Consider the following 11328-nt stretch of genomic DNA (forward strand, 5'->3'; position numbering starts at 1 on the left):
AAAAAATTCAGACTTCACAAAAGATCAGAAATATAAATTAAGTTAAGGTTCATATATTAAAGTCATCAGAACAACATTTCCTATAGCGGATAACAAGATGAAACAAAACGTAATCCACGAAACTAATAATAAAAAAATAATAATCATAAAAGAAAAAAAATTCTTACTGAATATTCTAAAAGTAACAAAAACTGAAAAAATAAAAATAAATAATAATAACAACAACATGTACACAAGGATTTCCTTTGAAAACACACATACATACACACACACACATCACACACACACACACACACACACACACACACACACACACACACACACACACGCAGATCCGGGAAGCCGGCTCACACAGATCTTTACAAAACTGATAGCGTGCTTGATGCAACTTCCTGTATTTTCAAAGATTATGTGGTTAACTGTGTGTGTGTGTGTGTGTGTGTGTGTGTGTGTGTGTGTGTGTGTGTGTGTGTGTGTGTGTGTGTTTGTTCAAGGAAATGCTGTGCGTAAGATTTATGCAGTATTTTTTTTTGCAAGAGATGTAAAAAAAAAAAAGAGAAAAAAAAACAACAACGTATTTTCAACTGCCTCGTTCGCTCCATTCCTTCTTACCAGTCGACCTCGCTATGATAAACAACACGATATACAGAATACGTGAATATAGTGAAGGAAATAAGTTTAATCCATTATACACTAGAATACTCAACGCGAAGCAACAAGAAAGGGAGGCACGGACTAAGGCTAAGTTGTGTGTGTGTGTGTGTGTGTGTGTGTGTGTGTGTGTGTGTGTGTGTGTGTGTGTGTGTGTGTGTGTGTGTGTGTGTGTGTGTGTGTGTGTGTGTGTGTGTGTGTGTGTAGCAGAAGGTAATGATAGATTTCTGAAAGCACATTTTAACACTTCGATTTTAGATACTTCCTTTGATATTCTCTCTCTCTCTCTCTCTCTCTCTCTCTCTCTCTCTCTCTCTCTCTCTCTCTCTCTCTCTCTCTCTCTCTCTCTCTCTCTGCATGTGCCGGAGTGAGTGACGTGCATGGTGGCGGTAGTGGGTGTCTGGGTGGGGGTGTGGGTGGGGGTGGAGGTGTGATTGCGTGGGTGGAGGGGGGAGGTGGGCGAGATTGTGGTGGGAGAGGGAGGGGGATAAGAAAAACGAGGTTGGAACGCTGCAGTGTTATGTTTGAATGTGTGTGTGTGAGTGTGTGTGTGTGTGTGTGTGTGTGTTGTGATGGCGGAAATATTCGGGGAAATAAAAGCCGTGGTGAGTGTTTGTGTGTTGATTGCTTCTCTCTCTCTCTCTCTCTCTCTCTCTCTCGCTCTCGCTCTCTCTCTCTCTCTCTCTCTCTCTCTCTCTACTAGAAAAATAAAACATAACAAAAGAGCTTACTTGTCACTCACCTCCCCCCCTCTCTCTCTCTCTCTCTCTCTCTCTCTCTCTCTCTCTCTCTCTCTCTCTCTCTCTCTCTCCTCTCTCTCTCTCTCTCTCAGCAATCATCTTCCTCAGTCTACTTTGCTTTCCATTCCATTGATTCCTTTCCGCCTCTCCTCGTTGCTCCTCCCTGCCTCCTAACGCCCCCTAGAAGCCCCTCATCCTCCCCATCCTCCTGCAGGTACCCAAGGCCCTCCCCTCCAGCGCCGGCGTGTGGCACCCCTGGAAACAATGGCACAAAGGGAACCACTGCATCGCCCCACAATATGATTCGCAGCAAAATCTGGCGCCTGCAGAAGGGCGGAAAATCTGGTGAATCTGCAGTAATTTGGTGCGTCCCTTGTGGCCCTGACTCAGCCCTCAGCACACGACTCAGGCAGGGCTCCGTGTGTGTGTGTGTGTGTGTGTGTGTGTGTGTGTAGTGGTAGTTGTGGTGTTCAGTCTGTTCCTGTTTAACCTGCACGTATGTATGTATCTATCTATCTATTTGTTGTGAGTATCATGTATTTATCTAGCTATCTGTCTGTCTGTCTATCTGTCTATCTAGTACGAGTAGTGCCTTGTGTGTGTGTGTGTGTGTGTGTGTGTGTGTGTGTGTGTGTGTGTGTGTGTGTGTAAAGTTACGTTACATTAGAAGAAGTAAACAAATGAAGAGACAAAAACAGACGAGAGAGAGAGAGAGAGAGAGAGAGAGAGAGAGAGAGAGAGAGGAGAAGAGAGAGAGAGGAGAGAGAGAGAGAGAGAGAGAGAGAGAGAAGAGAGAGAGAGAGAGAGAGAGTAAAGTTCGCTTAAAACAAATTTCCTTACCACTTCAATAAAACACAAAACAAAACAAAACAAAAGACGAAACGTGACAAGAACCAAAACCATCAAAAAAGCTTCACAATTATCTACCTAAAAATACACATACAATTTTCTTCTCTAAGCCCCAAAGCACAGATGTTACACGCCAGCAAGGGAGGGAGGGGGAGGGACGGAGTGTGTGAGATAGAGGTACGTATGTAACAGCCAACCAGCCAGCAGGTGTTAAAGCTGACTCAGGTGTTCGTGACGGCTTGACGGGGGCGCTGTAAACTATCGAAGAGACTGGCGTGGCGACGAGAAGGAGGAGAAGGAGGAGGAGGAAGAGGAGGAAGGAGGAAACGAGAACTTTTGCATGGTTCTATGAAGATGAGGAAGACAAGGAGGAGGAAGAGTATAATAAGAGCTGTTTCACGATTGTAAGGGTTGTTCCTAATGGTAGTGTTGGTTTGCCTCGATTACGTAGTGGTAGTTGATTGGGAGGGGGTGTCAGGTGTGTTTTCAAGGTTGTAATGGCAGTTTTGCTAGTCCTGGTGACACGTGTCGGGAGATTTTTATGTGTTTTTTTTTTTCTTTTTTTTTTATGATTCAAGCGATAGTTTTACAAGTTCCGGTAATGCTTCTGTTAGGTTCTAGTGAAAGTTTTGTGCTTTTCAAGTAATCTTTCTTTTTTTACGCTATTTTTTTATTACTGATCGTTTAACGTGATCCAGTGAAAACGTTTGGGTGTTTTCAAGGTGTTTTCATGATGCTGGTGCTGACTTACGAGGCTTGCGTGAAAGGTCATAAGATTTTCTACATTCTAGTGACAGTCGAGAGAGAGAGAGAGAGAGAGAGAGAGAGAGGAGAGAGAGAGAGAGGAGAGAGAGAGAGAGAGAGAGAGAGAGAGAGAGAGAGAGAGAGAGAGGAGAGAGAGAGAGAGAAAGCGCCACTAACGACAGAAACTCAAGAAAACCTCACGAGCACTGCTTAGATAAGACCCACATGAGGTTAGGTCAGATCATATTAAACCCTGCAAAATAAAACAGTGGAAGCTATGGTAGACAACACAGGTTACTAAGAGGGGATGAGAGTGTTATATGCCTGGAGGATGTGGGAGAAGATCGAGGGGAAGTGAGGGGAGGTGATGAAAGGGGGAAAAGTGAGAGCCATGGGGAAGTAAAGGGAGAGAAGATACAGTGTAGGGAGAGGAGAGGAAGCGAGGGAGGTGGATGAGAAATGAGAGGCATAGGAGGTGTGAGAGAGGCAGGGCATTATGGGAGAAATATGTCAGGAATGTGGAAGTGAGGAAAGGAAAGTGTGAAGGAGAGAGAAAGGAAGAGAAGGAGGAGGAGGAGGGTCACAAAGGATCTCAAAGGAAGAACAAAGAGAAACGTACATACATACATACATACATACATACATACATACATACATACGTACATACTGGTCCCCACGAGGCTGTTTATTATCTATTATAGTGATATAAAGAGACAGTGCAGTGAAGGAGGAGGAGGAGGAGGAGGAGGAGGAGGAGGAGGAGGAGAAAGACGGTGTACTCTACGTGGGAATACAGGAAGTCAGGACAGGACGAGTGTGGTAAGAAGTGTATTAAGAAGTGACGAGGTGTAGAAATGACTGTCTGTACCAATGACCTCTTGAATATAAAGAAAAAAAAAATAAATAAATCTTAATATGTTTGCTCTTCCTTTGTGTTCTTCAGCCAAGGACAACCCGACCCGACACACACACACACACACACACACACACACACACACACACACACACACACACACACACACGAGCTTCTTACACTTTCACTGAAGCAACATTCATTCATTTATTCACTCATTCATGCAGAGGGGCAGCCTCATGACTTGTTTATTTATTAATTTATTTTATTTTATTTCATGCACCTCATCAGTCCACCTTGAGCCTTATTCATGAAACCTGTAAGTGTTATGATGGCTGGCAGCAAAGTTGTGTATCAAGGAGGAGGAGGAGGAGGAGGAGGAGGAGGAGGAGGAGGAGGAGGAGGAGGAGGAGGAGGAGAAGAAGGAGGAGGAGGAGGTGCGTGCGCTGTCACTCATGTCACACTTGCGGCTTTACTCTGCCTCGCAACACACACACACACACACACACACACACACACACACACACACACACACACAGAGAGAGAGAGAGAGAGAGAGAGAGAGAGAGAGAGAGAGAGAGTGAGAGGAGAGAGAGAGAGAGAGAGAGAGAGAGAGAGAGAGAGAGAGAGAGAGAGAGAATGACCACACAGGGTACCAACCTTCGTACGGCTGTGTGATGGTCCTCCTCCTCCTCCTCCTCCTCCTCCTCCTCCTCCTCCTCCTCCTCTTCCTCTCCCTCCTCCTCCTCCCTCCATCTGCTGCGGTATTGGGATGATGATGAAAGGGAAGAAAAGAGGCAGACATGGATGGAGAAGGAGGAGGAGGGAGGAGGAGGAGGAGGAGGAGGAGGAGGAGGAGGAGGAGGAGGAGGAGGAGGTATGCGGAAGGGCCACAGGCGGGAGGGTGTGGCAATAATAAAGACACACACACACACACACACACACACACACACACACACACACACACACACACACACACACATACATCATCACCAGAGCACCCAAGTCCTTCCTCCATGATTTCCTCACCACCACCACCACCACCACCACTACCACCACCACCACCCGCCGCCCCGCCACAGTCGTTGGGGGAAGGGTCGGTGTGGTTGTGGGCGCGGCGTGCAAGAGGTTATGACAAGGAGGGTTGGTTGCTGGCTGCCGAAAGAGAGAGAGAGAGAGAGAGAGAGAGAGAGAGAGAGAGAGAGAGAGAGAGAGAGAGAGAGAGAGAGAGAGAGAGAGAGAAGGACCGAGTCTAGTGGATTTCAGTACCGTTACTCTCTCTCTCTCTCTCTCTCTCTCTCTCTCTCTCTCTCTCTCTCTCTCTCTCTCTCTCTCTCTCCAGCCACACCCACTGCCAAGTACTATAATCATTACCATAACCACAACATGCATCACACAATTTCCTTCCTATATTCCTTCCTAGACACACCACCTCACCACCCACCACCACCTCCACCACCACCACCTTCGTCAACTCCGCAGACACCAAATAAATATCACTGTATACTGAGCCTCTTGATATATAGGTGGGTGTGTACAGACTGTAAATAAACGCTATCTTATACCCAATACCTTAACGCAAGTCCCTCGTATTGTGTTCATAGGGTAGTTCACTTTTGGCATCATATTCTGGAACACTTCTGCGCGGCATCTCCACTACATTCACAAAAGCTCTTGTTCGTTGAAGCGTCACTGGTTTTTAAGGGTCCTTTTTCCGGTTCTAGTGACAGATTAACAACATTTCTACATTATCAACGGGAGAAACACACTTCAGAACCCGACTAATCATCTCTGTGGCCCTTTGAAAATAGTCTTGGTGAGAGAGCAAAGCGTTTCAGAACAGAGAGAGAGAGAGAGAGAGAGAGAGAGAGAGTGAGAGAGTGAGGAAGGTGAAGGGAGGGTGCATGGTTGTGGCTGGAGGAAACACAGGAGGGAGAGGAAGGAAAGGGATGGGTTGGGTTGGGCTGGGGAGAAGGGAGAGTGAAGGGAGAGGAGGAGGATAAAGAGAGGAGGTTTCAATGCTGTCTCAATCACTGTTTGGGAGATTGACACGGTTTCAGATCTGACCACTCAACCTGAAACGGAACGCTGCTGCTGTGTGTGTGAGTGTGTGTGTGTTCTCTCTCTCTCTCTCTCTCTCTCTCTCTCTCTCGGGCGGTACGGAACAGAATCACAGAAGAAACAAAGGAAGCGCCTTGACATTACGAAACATAATGCCAGGATTACAGAGAGAGAGAGAGAGAGAGAGAGAGAGAGAGAGAGAGAGAGAGAGAGAGAGAGAGAGAGAGAGAGAGAGAGTATAGCACATTACGTTAGACTTAGTATAGTTAAGTGTAATGTTACAAAGAACAGCCTAAATATAGTTACGTTAGGTCATGTCAGACAAAGCCACGAGATAAGATGAGAAAGAAAATGGGACAAATCGTAAACAGACGCACACAACAGTCACGTGATGATCAGAACGTATCGGGCAGCAAGGAACGAAACACCAACCCAACCTAAACCTAACCTAACCTAACCCAACCTAACCTGACCTAACCTAACCTAACCTAACCTAAACCTAACCTAACCCAACCTAACCTGACCTAACCTAACCCAACCTAACCTAACCTAACTTAACCTAACCAAACCCAACCTAACCTGACCTAACCTAACCCAACCTAACCTAACCTAACTTAACCTAACCTAACCCAACCTAACCTGACCTAACCTAACCCAACCTAACGTAACCTAACCTAACCCAACCTAACCCAACCTAAACGTAACCTAACCTAACCCCACTGCATCCAAGTTTCCCCCAGCCCAGCCCAGCCCATCCCAGGCAGCAGACACACTCGTACACAGATCATATTTTATTTACGAAACGTGATCCAGTGCCTGTGTTGCGTGGCCCTGCACCGGCTGTGTGGCGGAGGCTCTTTCATGTGGGAGCGAGGGCCCGGCCAAGCACGCAGTGGGGATGTGATGGTGCGCTGGGAGGCGTGTGGCAGTGTGGCAGCCACTCCCCCGACCCAGATAGGAAAGCTCGCGTTGGTGCATACGTGAAGCCACAGGGACAAATGTTTACCAGAGTCGTAAAGTCAAAATAACGAGAGAATTCAACATTTCATTAGGGAATATGGGTTGTTTTCTTAAGATTTCATTCTCTTGACCTAGATATGAAACCTAGCATTGAGTGGTGCATACGTGAAGTCCCAGGGATAAACATTTCCCAGTCACGTGAGGTCAAAATAGCGTAGTAATTTAACCCATATTACTTAAACACTCAGAACTATGACACAGTATCCTTGAAATGTCACTCCATCGACACAGATACAAAGCCTCGCAGCGGTGCATACTCGTATATGAAGCCACAGGGACAAACATTTACCAGTCACGTGCTGTCAAAATAACGTATTCTTCAACACTTCTGGTTGTGACTGGAGATATGCTTAGTGTTCTTATGATTTCACTCCTTCGACGTAGATAAGAAAGCTCCCAGCGCTGCATACGTGAAGCCAGGCACGTACAATCAAAATAACGTAAGATTTAAACTCATATTCTTAAAAGTTCCCTTTGTTTACGAGTAAGGCAAGTATCATTAAACGTTTCAGCGTCTTATCTCACTTTTAACATTCTCCAGTGGAAGTTAATGGCGTTTTCAAGGATGCTTTCATAATTCCAGTGAGTTTAACAAGGATTATGCAACTTGAATGTCAAATATACCCAATGATAACAGAGCTAATCGTCTCCGTGGCCTTGAAATCACATCCCCATTGAGAGAACGAAGCTGTCAAGGATGCCAGCCAGTTTTTAAAGGCCAGAGGGGTAATCAGTCATTTTTTTTTTCAATGATGGTGCATAATTCTTCTTAAAGTATCACCAGAATCATGGAAACACCCTTGCAAATCCTGGTAACTTTTGAAAACACGGTCTTAGGGATCAAGTATCGCCAGGTGCATGTAGAAGTAATAACAGGATAGGAAGGAAGGAAGGAAGGAAGGAAGGAAGGAAGGAAGGAAGGAAGGAAGGAAGGAAGGAAGGAAGGAAGAAAGAAAGGAAGGAAAGAAGGAAGGAAGGAAGAAAAAAGAATGAATGAATGAAAAGGAAGAAAGAGAGAAAACAAGAAAACTAGATAATAACAAAAGACACTTGATGTTAAAAAAAAAAACTGTATGTATTTAGAAAGATAAATAGGTAGAGCAAATGGCTTTAACTGACTGACTCTCTCTCTCTCTCTCTCTCTCTCTCTCTCTCTCTCTCTCTCTCTCTCTCTCTCTCTCTCTCTCTCTCTCATTAGTTTGGTTAGTCACGCGTTGTACCCATCGCAGAACACCCTGTTGTTTACAATCTCGTTATCAAGCCCAGCCTGAATCAACACAATCTAGGAGTGCAAACACGCCCATCCCTCAACAGTAACACACACACTAACTCATATGCACACGCTCACTCCATCACACACACACACACACACACACACACACAACTATTACCAATACCTAACCTATTACTGTTGGTTCTAACTTATAACGATACTCGCTCTTACTACTACTACTACTACTACTACTACTACTAACTACTGTTACTGAATGGGACAAGCTAACAACTTTAAAATCCTGCATCTAAACGCTACTGCTACTACTACTACTACAACTACTATTACTACTATTACTACTAGGGAAACGTTGATGAAGACAAGCCTGCATCTCTACTATTCTGCATCTCTTGTGCATTACATAGAGTAGCGTGTCACACAAACAGCCTTGCATGAATCAATTGAAGTTGTTTTGTTGATGTCCCACTGTTTACTACTACTACAGTTACTACTACTACCACCATCGCCACCCCTATTACCTCAGTCGCGCATGAAGCAGCAACACAACACGGAAAAAAAGGTGAAATGTTTAACTCTTTTACTCCCTCTCTCCCTCTCCCCGTCTCTCTCTCTCTCTGGAAAATAGTTTATGAAGTGATGCAGTGTTTGAGAACCATTTGTACAGGTAAGTCCCGGTGAGGTGGACAAATGTTTACTGTCCACACGAGGCCTTTAGCACCTGATTTACCTATGTAGCGCACACCTGCCCGCCTACCTATCTCGCTTCACCCGTTATCCTCATCACGTTATTCAGAGATTCTTACACCTGACTAATTTACGCCTGGCCTTAGCTCTAATACTGGATGTGAATGAATGTGAATCAGAATTAGCACGTATGAGTTACTGGGCTTATTTTTAGTGCAGGTGATGATGATGGGCAGGGTAGTTAGATCTAGAAGTTTTTTTTTTACTGATAAACGTGAAGGTAGTGTTTGTTCCTCTTTTCAGGGAGGCTGGTCAAGAGTACAAGAATACTAAAAGGGTTAGTTTATATTGTAGCTCCTAAAAGAGGAACTGGGTAAACAGGAGTCAGCCTTTTTTTTTTTTTTTCTTTCTTTTTCTCTCAGGTGTTTTGATGTTCGTCTTCTGAAGCAGGTCAAGTCGTCAGCTGGGGGCAATGCGGAAGCACGAGGAGAGTTTCAAGAGTTTACCAGTGAAAGGGACGCTGATTAAGTGCATGACAGAACTTAACTAACGAAAGCACACTGAACGAACATGATATTAATAAAAAAAAAGGGAGGAAATAAAAGTTATATATATTACACAAACGTACTAAGAGAGAGAGAGAGAGAGAGAGAGAGAGAGAGAGAGAGAGAGAGAGAGAGAGAGAGAGAGAGAGAGAGAGAGAGAGAGAGAGAGAGAGAGAGAAAGTCGCACGTTACAAAATATATTTCCCTTCTGATAAAAAGAAATAATTATTCAAGCTTAATATAAAAAAAATAAATAAATAAAACGACATAAATAAAAATGAAAGTCCTAAAAAAAAAAAAAAAAAAAACTTGACTTCAAACACACAAACACAAACACACACACACATATTTCAACACCTTTACTACCCCCTCCCCCACACCCCTCCAACACCCCCCCCAAAAAAAAAAAGCAAAAATCCGTGTATGAGAAAATTTAGCGGGTGTGCGTGTGTATTCCTGCGTGTGTGTGTGTGTGTGTGCGTGTGTGTGTGCGTGTAATAAATGCGTGTGTGCGTGTGTGTGTGTGTGTGTGTGTGTACGTAGGTGTGTAAAATGAACGGACACAAATCGTTAGTTATGTGCGCTTATTTAGAATGTAATTACAGCCCTGGACACACTGCTGTCTGGCTGTGTGTGTGTGTGTGTGTGTGTGTGTGTGTGTGTGTGTGTGTGTGTGTGTGTGTGTGTGTGTGTATGGACAGGTGGTGATTTTGAGAGTGTGTGTGTGTGTGTGTGTGTGTGTGTGTGTGTGTGTGTGTGTGTGTGTGTGTGTGTGTGTGTGTGTGTGTGTGTGTGTGTGTGTGTGTGTGTGATTTATTGTCTGGCTTGTGAAAATAACAGTATTTAGCACCACGGGAGAGAGAGAGAGAGAGAGAGAGAGAGAGAGAGAGAGAGAGAGAGAGAGAGAGAGAGAGAGAGAGAGAGAGAGAGGAAAGGCTCCATCAGATACACACACACACACACACACACACACACACACACACACACACACACACACATACACACACACACACACACACACACACAGACAGATAACTGACAGACTGCCAGTGAGTGCAATATACAAAACTACTGACGAAGGATAAACAGATAAGGGCGCGACTCGGAAAGGAAGGAAGAGTGACAGAATCTCTCTCTCTCTCTCTCTCTCTCTCTCTCTCTCTCTCTCTCTCTCTCTCTCTCTCTCTCTCTCTCTCAAAGGGTGAATCGAAAGACTTACAGGAGGAGGAGGAAGAGGGGGAGGTGGAGGAGGAGGAGGAAGAGGAGAGAAGGGGAAGGAGAAGGAGAAGAAGGAAAGAAAGGAAGAAAGAAAGAAAGAAATGGAAAATAAGAATGCAAGTAATATATCGCGAGGCAAGACAAGACACGAATTTGGGAAGGCAACAAAGTGAATGATGAAAAAATTGTAGAGGTTTGGTAAATTTACAAATGTTTTTTTCTTTTTTTTTTTATTTTATAGGCAAGACTTTTCCTCGTTAAGTTTCCCCGTTGTGTATGGGTTGACTGAGGACCTGTTGGGGAAAATTTTTATTGACAAATGTGCTTCGTTGTTTTAAATATAGAATGATGGCGATAAATTTGCTGTTTTTTGTTGTTTTGAATGTGAAATGAGGGAGGGGGGAGGGAAAAAAATAGATGTGTTGTTTTGAATATAAAAAGATGTAAATATATTTGTTTTTGTTGCTTTTGAATATAAAAATGATTAGGGATTGATTAATCTGATGTTTTGTTGTTTTGATTGTGAAATGATACGAGTGAATATATCACTGTTGTTTTGAATATAAATTGATAGGACTAAATCTACTGCTACGCTGTTTTGAATACGAAATTAAAGGAATGAAGTAACTCTTTTGCTGTCTTGAAAATATATACAAACTTTAAATTCAACGATGACACAAAAAACAGTCATATATCGTCCCTGTACATGCATAAACAAAACCCAGTAAG

The sequence above is a fragment of the Scylla paramamosain genome, chromosome 18, assembly GCF_035594125.1.
Source record: "Scylla paramamosain isolate STU-SP2022 chromosome 18, ASM3559412v1, whole genome shotgun sequence".
NCBI classification, from domain to species: domain Eukaryota; kingdom Metazoa; phylum Arthropoda; class Malacostraca; order Decapoda; family Portunidae; genus Scylla; species Scylla paramamosain.